The following is a 14,136-nucleotide window of genomic DNA, read 5'->3' as shown; positions in this document are numbered from 1 at the left end:
TGATTAGATTGAACTAAAATTGAATGAATTGGGAAAAAGTGGATTGGATAAGATGGATGATTTGTTCAAAAATCGATTGAATTATCCGCCCACTGGGAGGTTTCAAGAAATCATTACAATGCCTTGGTCTATGAGCCTCTAAAATCAAAATTTGGCCTCTATATTTATCGTCTCAACAATGAGGAATCATTTGTGAATTTTCTTCGAATTAATGTCCTTTACGCAAGGGATTTTTACCAATTTTGATAAAAATGGCCAAAAAGTGATTATTAGATGTTCATATTCCAAAAATCACTCTATGAAAACGATCGGACCCTACCTTACCTTGTGCACTACCCCTTTGGATGGTACAAAAATGTAAACGTGCAAGTCTCATTGGATTAAGTATCCGAGACACAAGGTGGCTTATTCCTAAACACGGGATTCCCTATGTGGCATTCCCTTTCTATGGTTTATGCATGATGCCAGTTTATTAAAGCTATGTAAATATGTGACAAACATGAAATGTGAGCTAAAGGACATAAATAATGCAACGGGGGGAAAAGGTCTAAACATGAAATGTATTCACTGAAAAGTAAGTGCAAAGACTGAAATTTAAACATGTGAGCTATCTAGTGGGTGAGTCACTAAAAGAGTGCCAAAAGGGCCTCTTATCGCTAAGGCATATGAATGCAAGCCAAGAAACAAAAGAATGGTTAGTGCAATTGATAATACACATAACACATTGGGAGCAATTAAGAAAAGAAATACAATAAAGCGAGTAAAAGGGGTAGAACCCCTTCCCTCGTGCCTAATGTGCCTATAAAGGGTGAGGCCGACTCTACCCTAGGTTATTCTAATATGGATGCATGAGGCTGGGGTTCACTATTGCCTAGACTCGATAAAGTTTCGGCTCCCAAGCCTTCAGACCTAAAGGCGAAGGGTCATCACTCCCAGGGCCTTTGATCGGTGGCTCGAGTGATCCCTTAGGTAGCGCTATGGGCGCAGAGCACACCAGCCGCCTACCCAAGGCAATCGATCCTAATCCTACAAGGCGGTGTGGGAAACGCCCACGAAAAATAAAATAAAATGGGATAAAAGCAAGTAAACGTGCACGTATGAAGTGCTCCCCTATTTTGAGGGAAGGGGTGAGAACCACGAGAGGCTCTAAAGGTGACACACCCCCCAAATGCAATGCAAGCGCGAGATAATCAAGTAAATAACATCCAATCAACCAATCACACATACGTGAGTGAGGGAGAAGTTTGATACGCGCGCGAGGTGAAAAAGTCCTAAAATAAAAATGCAACCCTAATATCCAAATGCAATGCATAAAAAGGGTAGAAAAAGGAAACGAATGGCTAAGTCAAATGCTCGGACCCACTTAGGAAGTCCCCAGTGGAGTCGCCAACTGTCGCGCCCCACTTTTCGAATGAATGAAGTGTGTGAGTGATGTATGTGTGTGTGAAGTGTGGTGTGAACGTGTGCAAAATGAAAAGTAAAAAGGCCATGGGACTTTGGAAAGCGACGATTTGGCCAAATGAAATTTTAAAAAAGGGTTTTTTAAATATGAAAACGGAGTCGCCACTTGGTATAGATTTGGGGTGTACCAAGTCACCCAAAAAGTGTTTTTTAAAGACAAAGTAGTAAAACCCCTTTTAAAACGACTCCTAGTCCACGTAAGCCAAAGAAAAAGGTTCGGGGGTCACGTTTGACAAAGGGGAAGGCAAGGATAGAATCCAAGGCACCCCTTTGACCTAGCCAAGGCTAGTTGCGCGACTCAAACCAATTTTTCCTAATTTTTTCTACCCAATGTATGTATTGCGTATTGGATATGTCTATATGAATGCAAAAACCTAGACCTAGGGGGATTGGGGGGAAATTTCTCTTCAAAGGTTGAGTGGTGCCAATCACATTAATTGTGAAGCCCAACAATGATCCTTTTGGAGAGGTCACACCTAAACCTAAATGACGTGAAAAATGAGTGGAATGCATGCCATGTGAAAGTGTGAGTTTGTGTGAAGTGAGAAAAATGATAAAAGTAATAAGATAGGAGTGAAGGTGTGCAAATGTAGATGAAAGTACTCATGTGCGAGTGAAGATAAAATGCTCGTGTGCAAGTGGAGACAAAAAAGTGTTCGTGTGCAAGTGGAGACGAAAAAGGTGCATGTGTGCAAATGAGACAAAAGTGAAAGTGTAATGATAGAGTGGATTGAAAATGCATGAGCCTAGGGAATTCATGCATATTGGGTACGGGGAGACCTAAATCGTGACTTGATTTTCCCTTTGATTAGAAGGCGAAACTAGCGTGCTAAGGCTATCGAGTAGCCACACTCGCTCGTTTCCCTTATCGGAAGGGGACCCTCAAGCAAATGGACCCTACAACTATCATGATATGCAAAAATCCTAAAATGAAGGGAAAGGGGGTTCGAGGAGCATGCCAAGTGATAAAACTAAGAAAAATGCATGATATGTGGTGAACAAGCAAATGACATGCCAATGAGGGGGAAATCCCTAAGGGTCTAGCGTTGGACTAGCCCATTCTATGAATTCCGACTAGCGTTGGACTAGCGGAAACGTACATTCATCCATTCCATTCATTCATGGCTATGAAAGCAAGTAGACATGCCAAAACACTCGTAAACACATAGCACATAGCATTTAGCATGCTCGACTAGATGCAAGAGCCTAACAAAGCAATTAAACATGTAGCAACAAAAACAAGCAAGCCAGGGGAAGGGGAAATGGACCAGATGCTCTCCGAGCACTATCTATTACAAGCCAAGAGGTGTACACATACCCCATAAAAGCATAAAGGGGAAGGGGAAATGGACAAGATGCTCTCCGAGCCCTATCTATTACAAGCCAAGAGGTGTACACATACCCCATAAAACTTAAATGAAAGTAAAAAGCAAGTAAATGCATGCAAGGAGGTAAGGAAAGCGAAGTAGGCATGCATATTCACATAACACATAAAATCACATAGGGGAGACAAAAAAGAATAAAAGAAGTGGTACCTCCCTCGTGGGTAACGCTAATAAGGTGGACACGACTTAGCTTGGGCCATAATCACCAAAGAAAAAAAACTAATTTGGGCTAAAACTATCAAAACAAAGGGTTAATGCATCACCTTAATTAACAGAATTCCAAGAAAAGACAAAAAATGAAATTGAATAATTAAACAAAGCATTTAAAGAATTCCTCCAATTAAACAAACAAAGATTCAGTTAAAGAATTAAAGAAAATTTCAAAGGACCAATTCATTATTACCAAAAATAAGATAAAAATGAAACTAAGGGTCTAAGATGATACCTCCAAACAAATAAAGACCGCTTTACAAGAATTAACTAACAAAGAATCCAAATTAAAGTCATGAACCCCTTAAAAACCAGTGAAATTTCAAAATCTCATAAAAAAAACTCATGCATGTTCTTGTTCAACAATCCCATGAAAACTAATCAAAGAAAAAACATGTGTATGGGTCAAATTGATCGATTTGCTCAATTATTTGGGCCACAGAGGAGCAAGGGAAGACTGGAAGGGTTAAAGGCAAAATTTAGAAAAACCGTTCATGCAAGACCATGCGAAACTACGTGAGAAACATGCTGCAGTAAAATTTTACAAGTTGATGAAGCTAAAGGCGAAGCTCTGCTACATAATCTTTAAACACATGATTCAGCAAATTCAGCACAGCAGATTCATACACACAGCTTTGCAATTACTCCAATTAAACATGGCTGAAAAATGCAAATAATTGGCAGAAATTCATGCAAGCCACGGAAAAAGCTTCAATGCCCTACTGCAATATTTTTCTTTTGCTACAAAACTTGCAGCTTCAAAACGCTGCCTTAAACACCAGCAAAAACAGCAAGACAACCTTCGGATTCTTCTAACATGGATAACCAAGCATTAGCATCAAAGGGATAAGATGAATAACTTCACATCAGCCAACAAGACTGCAAAAAACAGGAGCGTGCGAAACCAGAAGGGACCTCGGCAATAAGAGAACAACGACCCTTTTCTTTGCAAAGCAGCACTCCAACCCCTTCCTACCCGCTATGCAACTCAAAAAATGGCAAACAAACTCCCCAAACATCACGCAAACTCAGATTTTAATCTGTCAAACCATGCGTCTAACAGTGTCTGCAACGAACAGGCAATAAACAGACGCCCTGTTGCAAACCACCGTTGTGCCATAGATTTCTGTTTTAAAAAAATGCAGCCAGCAAGCGCGTGAAATAACGATTAAACAACAAACAACCCAAAGGAAAATTCAACCCATCCCATGAACCTCAGCAAAAGCCATCACCCAATGCTACTTAACAGAACTGAATACTTCAAGCTAACCAGATGGAATCCAAATCAGAAAAATGAATGCCGAACATACGTTTAACATTCAGGCCCTTCCCAGTTCAAAGTGCATTCACAAAAAAAACAATTTTCACTGACTTGAACTGATGGCATCTGCCCCTAAGTTCCCAAACAAGATAGATTCTAAACATGTTCATAGCATCCCAGTCCAACAGCAAATAGAAACAAGGACGTCAAACCAAGCACGACTTCAGCAATCAAAGAAAGAAAATATATTCTGCCCGTATTGCTGCAAAACGCCCCCCAACAACTCTAGCAGACCCAAACGCAGAAAAGGAAAGCAAGCTAAACAAGAACTTCAATCAAATCAAAAACTCCAGCTTTAGCCAAATCAGACGCAAAATGGATGCATATTGGTTTAACCGAAACCCAGCAAGAGATTTAAAGGACCAGATTTCAGCTTAGCGGATTGGGTTCCACGTGAAAACTAGAACGGCAAGAAAGAGAGTTGAACATTACCTGTTTCACTTCTTCTGGCATTGAAATCTCAGCAGGAACCTGCGAGGAGGCGTACTCCCCAGAAATCAAACGAAACACTCTTTCAGCAGGCTTCGCTGGCGGTGACGGCTTATTCTGGTGGCGGAAGCGACTCCAGTTCTTGGACAGGCGTTGTACACTACGCGGGAGAAAAAGGGTTGTGGTTATAGGTGGTTGCGATGGAAGTTGCGCCAGTTGATAACTTCTTCTTAGCAGTCGACGCAGCTGTTGCGGCGAAGGAGGAGGTTGACAACGATGGCGAGGGGGCGAGGTTCAAGTTCGGAAGGCTTTTGCTTCTGATTTCTCTACTGCCGAAACCTCCCTTTCTTTGCAGATTTCCCGTCACTTTTCTGGTTTCTCTCTATCCCTTATGCAGCCGCCGCCTACTCTCTTGCTCTCCAGAAACCTCCGTAGCCTTCTGTGTTTTTGTTTTGCCGTTCAGGAAGCTCTCAAACTCTCCCTGCTCTCTCTCTTTTTTCGTTCTATTTTCATTCACTCCCCCCCCCGACTCCCTTTCTAGCTTTCAGCCGTTGTTTCTCTTCCAAAACCCTCTCCTCTCTGCGGCTGATGTTTTCTTCCCCTATTTATATGAGACCCTCCAATCTTAAACCCTCACCTCAACGATGAGGATGAGGGGCTTGCTCCTACTCCAAATCCAGCCCTCTGATGGGCACGCACAGCTTGTCCTTGCAAGCTGCCACACGCGGCCTGCAAGTCGCGTTTCTCACCATTTTTTTTTTTTTTTTTTTTTACTTTCAACTTAATAAATACAGAAATGATAACATATAAATAATAATAACAAAAACCAGGTAAAAATAATAGTAATAATAACGAAAATAATTTAAAAACTAAACAACTAAAAACAACAAAAATGGCCATTTTTCCATCTTTTTTTTTTTGTTTCATTTTTCATTTTTCACTTTTTTTCTTTCTTTTTTTCAAGAAAGCATTGAATTTAAATTACAAACGACTAAATCATATTTTTTGAATGCTTTTTTCCTTTTTCTTTTTTTCTTTTCAACAAATTCTATGATAAAACTTAAAATAAAAATAAAACTGGAAACTAAAAACTAAAAATGAACACGACAAAAAAAACAAACTAAAAATGAAATTACTCCAATTTTCATTTTTTCATCATTTTCTTTTAATAAAAATAACTAAAATGCCCAAAGATTGAATTTAAAGAAATAAACATATTTTTGTGAACAAATTTTCCTTTTTCCTTTTTTCACTCTTTTTTTATTTTTCCAATCCAACTAAAGCCTATTTTTTTTGGATTTTTCTTTTCAAGAAAGCATTGAATAAAAACTAAATGATTACAACATATTTTTGAATGTTTTCCTTTTCTTTTTTTCTAAAAACTCTACGCTAATTTTAAACTTAAAAGCTAAAACTAAAAATTAAAACTAAAAGTAAACAACGAATGCAAGCAATCTAAAATGAAAATCATGAAATAGATGCCACATAAAATTATTCAAAATTTGGTGTCTACACATATTATTAGATATTTTATATATAATATTTTAATTTTTAAATAATTTTTATTTATGACGTCATCCGGTTCGACCCCTATCGACCCCCGGTCGAATCCATTGACCGCTGACCCCTGATCTCGGCCGAGTCGATATCCGGTCCGGTTCTGAAAACATAGATTTTCACGCCACCCCCACCGTTGTTGTTACATTGCGCCCTAAGACTTTCCACTACCATCTTTGTTTACGGTACTTGTCAATTCTCATCCCAAAGTCCATTAAACTTTAAGCATTGACTGTGATTTATGACTGTTTATTAAATTAAGTACAAATTGACAAGTTTGTTACATTGTTACTCTTGTTCCTAGTGTAGTTGAACCATGTTATTTTCCGGTCCAAAATAAGTTCTAGATATAATAAGAAAGAAGTCAAAGAAGAGGTGTTTGAAAATCAAACCAATGACTTCATTATATTTTGCTTAATTTGTCCATCCTTTGATTGATATAATTCTTACAACATTGGATATAAATTCGTATAACTTTAGTACAATCATTAATATTACCCTAATTTAGTTGTGACGAATTTCATTATAATAACAAAATTACAAAATATTATACCAAATGTTATAAAAATTACATTAAACGAACATAATGAAACTCAACTCAGCTGGAGAGGCTCGGTTTCCAATTGAGTTGGGTTCTCAGGCTTCACCATGCTATGCATACAAAAGGGATAGATAACTGTGAAAATGACTAATGCATCGAAATTTCTAAAATGTAGATGAGAAGCACTCTATCTCCAAAGTGTCTCTAATTATTGATTTATTGCACTAAAGGGTTACATTCGACACCACCATCAAACCATATAATCTACCCTTGGACGGAGCTTTATGAGTAGCAAAGGTGAATTTTGGATGTGACAACAAGGAGGCAAATTTGCAAACACCAAAATTTAAGACCAACCATAGTTGAGTGATGCATTATCTCCTCCAACAATCCAGCTCTTGCTGTCTGTTTGGTGCGCCGCCCTTCAACAATTGGCACCCTTTGGCAGCGGCCACATGGATGGCACGTCAGAATCAAGAGCTGTCTTTATCAGAGAACTAATCATTTGTGGTCACCAATACATTTAACTAAGACACATCAGTATCCTCACAAAAGCCTTCATTCTTTGTCTACTTCCCGGGCTCTGTCTTTTCTTGCTTGGAGGTTTTGTCTTGCTTGTGGGTTATTTTTACTAAATAATGTCAACTAAAGAAGAGGTTTAACAAGATTAGCATGGATTTCAACCCTTAAATTCATATCACAAACTTGCTGCAAAAGCCCTTTAGTAGTTGCAATTGAAGGCTTAGAAATTAGGTACTTATCTACTTCTCATTAAGCAACATATCAACGTCAAGTTCGATTGGATTATGTGCTCTAGTAGGATGATCAGTTACCATACAACTCAAATGCAGGAAAAATAGGCTTTTCTGCCTTTTTTTTGTTTACATCGATTTTAAGACTGAGCAAAGAGATGTCCGAGAATTACATTAGTACAATTGCCTTACAAATTTTGGGCTTAATTAGGGATTGTGCTTTTGTAGCAGTGTCTACGGGAATTGTGTTTTTTTTTTTTAAAGTGTTTACATTTATTAGGATCCAAGCGCGGAACAAACAACTATTGAGATATTAAGTGCACAACAATTTAATGAGGAACAAGCCACAAGCATGAAAGATAGACACACACAATATTTAACGTGGTTCGGCTCCACCATTGAGCCTCCGTCCACGGAGAGAAACTTGTTTTTTTTAATTATGAGAGGAAAACCCTATACAAGAATACAACTTGAACCCAAACCCAACCCTTGTATACCATCTCTCATCTCCCAAGAACCCTCTCTCACACCCCATGTATAAGGCTACATGATGCCCCTTGTGTCTCCTTGTGTGCCTCCTTGTGTAGTATGCCAACCCATCAATTTATAGGGAACATTACTGCCAAAAAATCAAATAATAATTGGAAACCAATACTATTTCCTAAACTAAATAGAATTTCTTGGCTACTACTTTAAGTAACTAAAACCAATTAGGAAACTAGTTACTTCCACACAAGATAAGAAATCTATCTAAAAGAATTTAAGCCAATTTTCTAACAAATCTCCACCTTGGCGAAAATTTCTTTTAGCAACCATTTGCCTTCAACTACCAAATAATATGGTACCAAACTACACACCCGAATCAATACAGTCCTGACACCAAATTGATTCAATCGGCAAATGAACATGTGTAGTTACCCCGAGTCCAACCTCCAGTTGACTCGTGAGAAGATGCATCAATTCACCATCTCCCTTTGCAGAATTTTTTCTCACCACCACTTGCAATCTGGGATTTCATTCTGTGAGCTCTAACCCTAACCATTGAGGCAATCAAGTGGTAAAGTTATCATACTTCTTCACATCCTCAGGACTGTCTCGCCACGTGTGGTTTCCAAGATTCCACCTAAAACGAAAAACTCGTACCTGTCAGAGTCTTCTGGCGCATAGAAATTAGATCTCCTTGTTTCGTTGGGAAACGTGCCACACCACCCAAAACATAACCAAAATCTAAAATCCATCGGGATGAAGTATCAACCGTTGGAGGTGTGAGAAAGTCTCCACCGATTCACGTCCAAAATCAACATTGGACTCCACCTTTTCCATGACCTTTGAATCACCTGCCTAGATTCACCGTCAAGCATCTCCATACTTTTCGACTTTTCATTCTTCACCATAAATACTTTTTGCCAAGCCATTGAAACAAGGATACCACCCATTAAATTGTTCAATTGGTGATAGTTACCAATCCACTTGATCTCAATAGTTAACTAGGATCCAACTACGAATCTTGAGCAGCCTAGTCTCGCAACCAAGCTTTGATACCACTTGTTAGGATCCAAGCGCGGAACAAACAACTACTGAGATATTAAGTGCACAACAATTTAATGAGGAACAAGCCACAAGCATGAAAGATAGACACACACAATATTTAACGTGGTTCGGCTCCACCATTGAGCCTACGTGCACAGAGAGAAATCTGTTTTTTTTTATTATGAGAGGAAATCCCTATACAAGAATACAACTTGAATCCAAACCCAACCCTTGTATACCATCTCTCATCTCCCGAGAACCCTCTCTCACACCCCATGTATAAGGCTACATGATGCCCCTTGTGTCTCCTTGTGTGCCTCCTTGTGTGGTATGCCAACCCATCTATTTATAGGGAACATTACTGCCAAAAAACCAAATAACAATTGGAAACCAATACTATTTCCTAAACTAAATAGAATTTCTTGGCTACTACTTGAAGTAACTAAAACCAATTAGTAAACTAGTTACTTCCACACAAGATAAGAAATCTATCTAAAAGAATTTAAGCCAATTTCCTAACAACATTTGAGTCCGTACAATAATATTATATAAAGTAATACAAAATCATGTAAAAAAATACAATAACTAAATATAATTTTACCTACCTAGATCAGCTATAAAAGGCTAATCTAACCCCTTTTTTTCTGATCATAAAATTAGTGTCTACCTAGCCAAATTTGTTATAAAAACCGGAGTCTTATATAAACAACGCTGTGGTTTCTTGAATTCAAGTCTCAAAAAGTGAAGTGTAAGTTTTGTTAAATAAGCAGAACGTTTTATTAAGCAATTAGTAAATTTAATTGTAGAGGCAATTAGATTACGTTTTCTGATAATAAGCAAAAATATCTTACCACAGCATTCTACATTTCTTTTTTTGTTATATTTCCTTGTTTCTTCATGGGATATGAATGGGACAGTAGAATCCAAATTTTCTGACTTCTTGCATGATGAGATATATAGTAGTTCAATTAATCCACTACTCAGCCAGTGATTGCATATAGATCAACAGCTTCACTCCTACATGTTTTGCAAAAAATTTCAGCAACTTGTAGTTTTCAATTCTAATTCCTTTTGATCATCAGGTAGTATATTTCTCCAATATTCGATCTCATTCTTGTCATAGTGGTAAAATAAAAAGGAGTGTAGTATATGCACCAATATACATTCAAAGTCATGCTTAGCAGTTGAGAAACAAAAAGGGGAGAAAAAAATTTCCTTTTTTTTTATCAGTTTCAGTGCTTAGTAAAAATTCAAAACTGATAGGTTAAATTATACTATCTGTATGAGGAGCCACCCTGGTTTCTGATCCTTTTTTGGGTGCGCTACAAGAGATGAGAAGAGGACAAAAACAATTGCTTCCATTCAACAGCTTTTGGTTACAGAGGTCATAAAACAATGTTGGGCAATCTTGGACCACACAAAAATCAAAGACTAGGGAAAAATGGAAAAATAAGGACAAGTTGAGCAATCTTGGACCACATAAAACTCAAAGACTAAGGAAAAATGGAGAAACAAAGAAAAGTTGAGCCAGGTATCAGCATGTCCCAGTGACATCTTTAACAAAAATTAACTACTGAAAACGTGAAACATAGACGTACTAGGAGGGAGGAGGGAATAGAACATCCGTTGTGTTTCCATTAGGTTTGGTTGTGAATTTTGAACTTACTCTACAGCCCTTACTGCAACATCCTCTAGTACAGTCAATATATATAAATTTTCTAGTAGGATTTTACCTGATGAAGTAGTCAAAGAAATTAAGCACAGATAATATATAAAGTAGATTTTATATGCGCTGACAATATATATATATATATATATATCATCACGATAGATGCATTATACATATCTGAAATTTGACTTATAATAATTGTAAGTCATTCAAAATTGACAGTAATTAATTCTAATATGTATATGAAATTTAATGAAAAATGCATGGCTATCGGTCGAATCAAATTTTGCTCTCGTTAGTTCTAATTAAATCACAGAATGACAACTCACAAGAAAAATTTACCTGTATGGTCCAACATCGTCTTGTACAATTTCAATCCTATGATGAGACATATGGTATTATGCTAAGAGCCTAGAATTGGAGTAGAGTGGGGCAAGCACTCATTTTGTTATGGGCCATGTTTTGCTAATTTCAGCTAGATATTTTCTAAAATTATCACCGCCTAATACTCCTTCAGTTTCAATTATTTAATCATGTTTTAAAATTTTAATTTTTTAAAATAGTGATTTGATTGTGATGTCTGTACTTCTCTTTTTAATTTTATTCTCATAAATTTAAATTTTATTCTCATAAATTTAAATTTTAAATTTAAATAGTAACATGTATATAATTAGAAAAAAATATATTGAAAAGAGAAGTTAAAATGTATTTTGACTTTTTTAACATAATAAATATTTTAAAATAAAAAGTATGATATTTTCAATGGAACAGAGGGAGTAACAGAAATGAGGTAATACCTATAAATGTTACTAATTGGAAAAAAGACAGAGGGATTTTAGAAGTTGGATTTGGTCGGCAAAGTACTTATATCCTTGGGCCCGATCTCAGCAACTTTTGGTATTTGCTTTCAGTTTACTGTGAACGGGAGCATAAAGGATGAGTGCTATTTCTGCTGTTCATTGTACGGACCTGCAAATTGTGGTAATGCTTTTCCAGTACTTCTTTCTCTAGCCAAACCTTATCACGGAACATAGCAAAGGGGAAGAGAAGCGAAAAACTCTTTAGGTATGTTGGAACCATGAATAAAAAGGAGGATTTTTTGCTAAAATATGGCTTTAACATGATATTTTTGGTAAGATTGTATGTTGCGATTTCAACATGTTATGAATTAAATTATTTCAATGTTCCAATCAAATTCGACTAAGTGTTAGTTTATTTGAACTTAATTAGCGAATTAATCAATCAAATATAAACAATGTTTGATGTTCATTAAAGTCTCAAGTTGGACACAAAGTTTTCTCTACTAGCACAAAACTAGAAAGTTTGCTGTAAAAAATTCCGAACTCGATTCAGTAAAATCTCGTTGGAGTTCGGCTAAATAAACAAGTTCTAATATATTTTCAAACTTATTTAAATAAACAACATTCGAATTGATTAGACTCCTATTTATACAAAAAATCACATTCGAAAACTATACAAGAAAATGTGACTAGGAGATTAAACTTGATATTGAAGTTCAATAGAGCACTGCAGTTTCCCAACTGTATGCAAACTCATAGCAGTCACTGGACTAAGTTACCAGGTCAATTTGTTTGGAAGTGGATGTATTTACCGAAATAAAAATTGATTACACTGGCCCTCCAAAAAATGAGTACATTTTGTTTGTCTCGATACTAATTCTGTTTGTGCTCAACAAAATGTGCATAATGGTAAAGACAATCCTATCCCCAACTCTACATCTTACCCTGAGTACCTGACTATTGATTACAGGGACCTTCTAATTGCACCTCTAATCGAGAGAATATTCAGTAAATAGAAAAATAGAAAATTGGGGCCCCAGAAGAACCAATTGATGGCAAGTTTCAGCAACCCAATCTGGTAAATCATGGCAATCTTATGTGATCTACAGACTTCACTTTATGTATGTTCGTTAAACGTTCTTATTTCTTTGTCAACAAACTACTAATCCTATATTGAAGACCACAAATTAGTCGTCTTCAACTAATTGTTTTATAATCATAAAGTAAGATTTATTAGATTGAATAATCATTCCACCTGAAAAAGGTTAAATATTGTATATACCAAAACAGAGATTTCATTAGGTACCCACTAACAAAAAGCAAATATTTAACAAATAAAGAGTTCAGCCTGATCAAGTGCCTAAGTACAGCACAATGACCATGTTTTAACACACAAAACTGAAGTGTGTGATTGTGTGCGTTTGTTTGGAGTGTGGCTTTCATGCGTGTCAAAAAAACTTGCATTGGATCCTGTGCTTGAAACAGGTGCAAGACAACTGGAATCTTACTTTGTATAGAAGATTGTAAGTTCTAGCATTCCTGTGTAAAGTGCCAACTAAATATTCAATGTCTTTAGTTTTCATATTGAAAATTCGACTTCCAGGCCCTCCTGTAGAAAGCTTCTACTTGTTTACTCAGTTTCGTGGTTAATTTACCCAATAATCTTTTTGAAATTAATGCTTCTAATGTCCCTATGATCGGTGAATTGTACGAAAATATTCCATGCAACCCAAGTTCTTGTTCTATGGATTTAATATTTTATCTTAATATAGAAAAGAAAGCAATAGAGATAGACATGACAAGCGTTTTCGTATATCCACTAGTAGACTAACACTTAAAATAAAGGTTTTGAGTTAATCATAATTACCTTTGCTGTGTATGGTTACTTTTTCTTACACATCTAGTAGAAGAAATTATTTTCAAAGAAAGTGAGTGTATACAATGTCAATTCATATAAATTTAATTTGTTTATAGAATTAATTTTTTATATTTTGACAATGTATATATCTTATTACCGTTTGATGCATATCAACTTATTTGAATTTGAATTTGAATTTCAAATTTTACATATTTACTACACATCTAAACATAATAATATATACACTTTTAGTGCATATAAGTTCAACTCTTAGTCCATATGCATATGGCATATTCTTTGCATCTAAACTACTAGATTTATTTTCTCCAAAAAAGAACTACAATATGTAAAGAAATTTTTATATTGTCACTAAAAGAAAAATAAACCTAGTTAATGAACGGTATATAACTCACATTCTTCATATCGATTCATTGCTAATCCACTAAAGGAAAAAGAAAAAGATAAAAGGGAGAGAATACCTTCACAGTAAAATAGATAATTGTTATAAATGTGGTTGTCCCCGCGCTCAGATGCACAAAGACGTCATGTTGTTTCCATCCTGCCAAGTTTCATCTGTTAACATATCTGGAAGGCACGGAACAAAGCAATCTTTGAAGGGGTCA

Source organism: Coffea eugenioides, chromosome 2 (genome assembly GCF_003713205.1).
Source record: "Coffea eugenioides isolate CCC68of chromosome 2, Ceug_1.0, whole genome shotgun sequence".
Taxonomy (NCBI): Eukaryota; Viridiplantae; Streptophyta; class Magnoliopsida; order Gentianales; family Rubiaceae; genus Coffea; species Coffea eugenioides.
Note: the sequence above shows the minus strand (reverse complement) of the source record.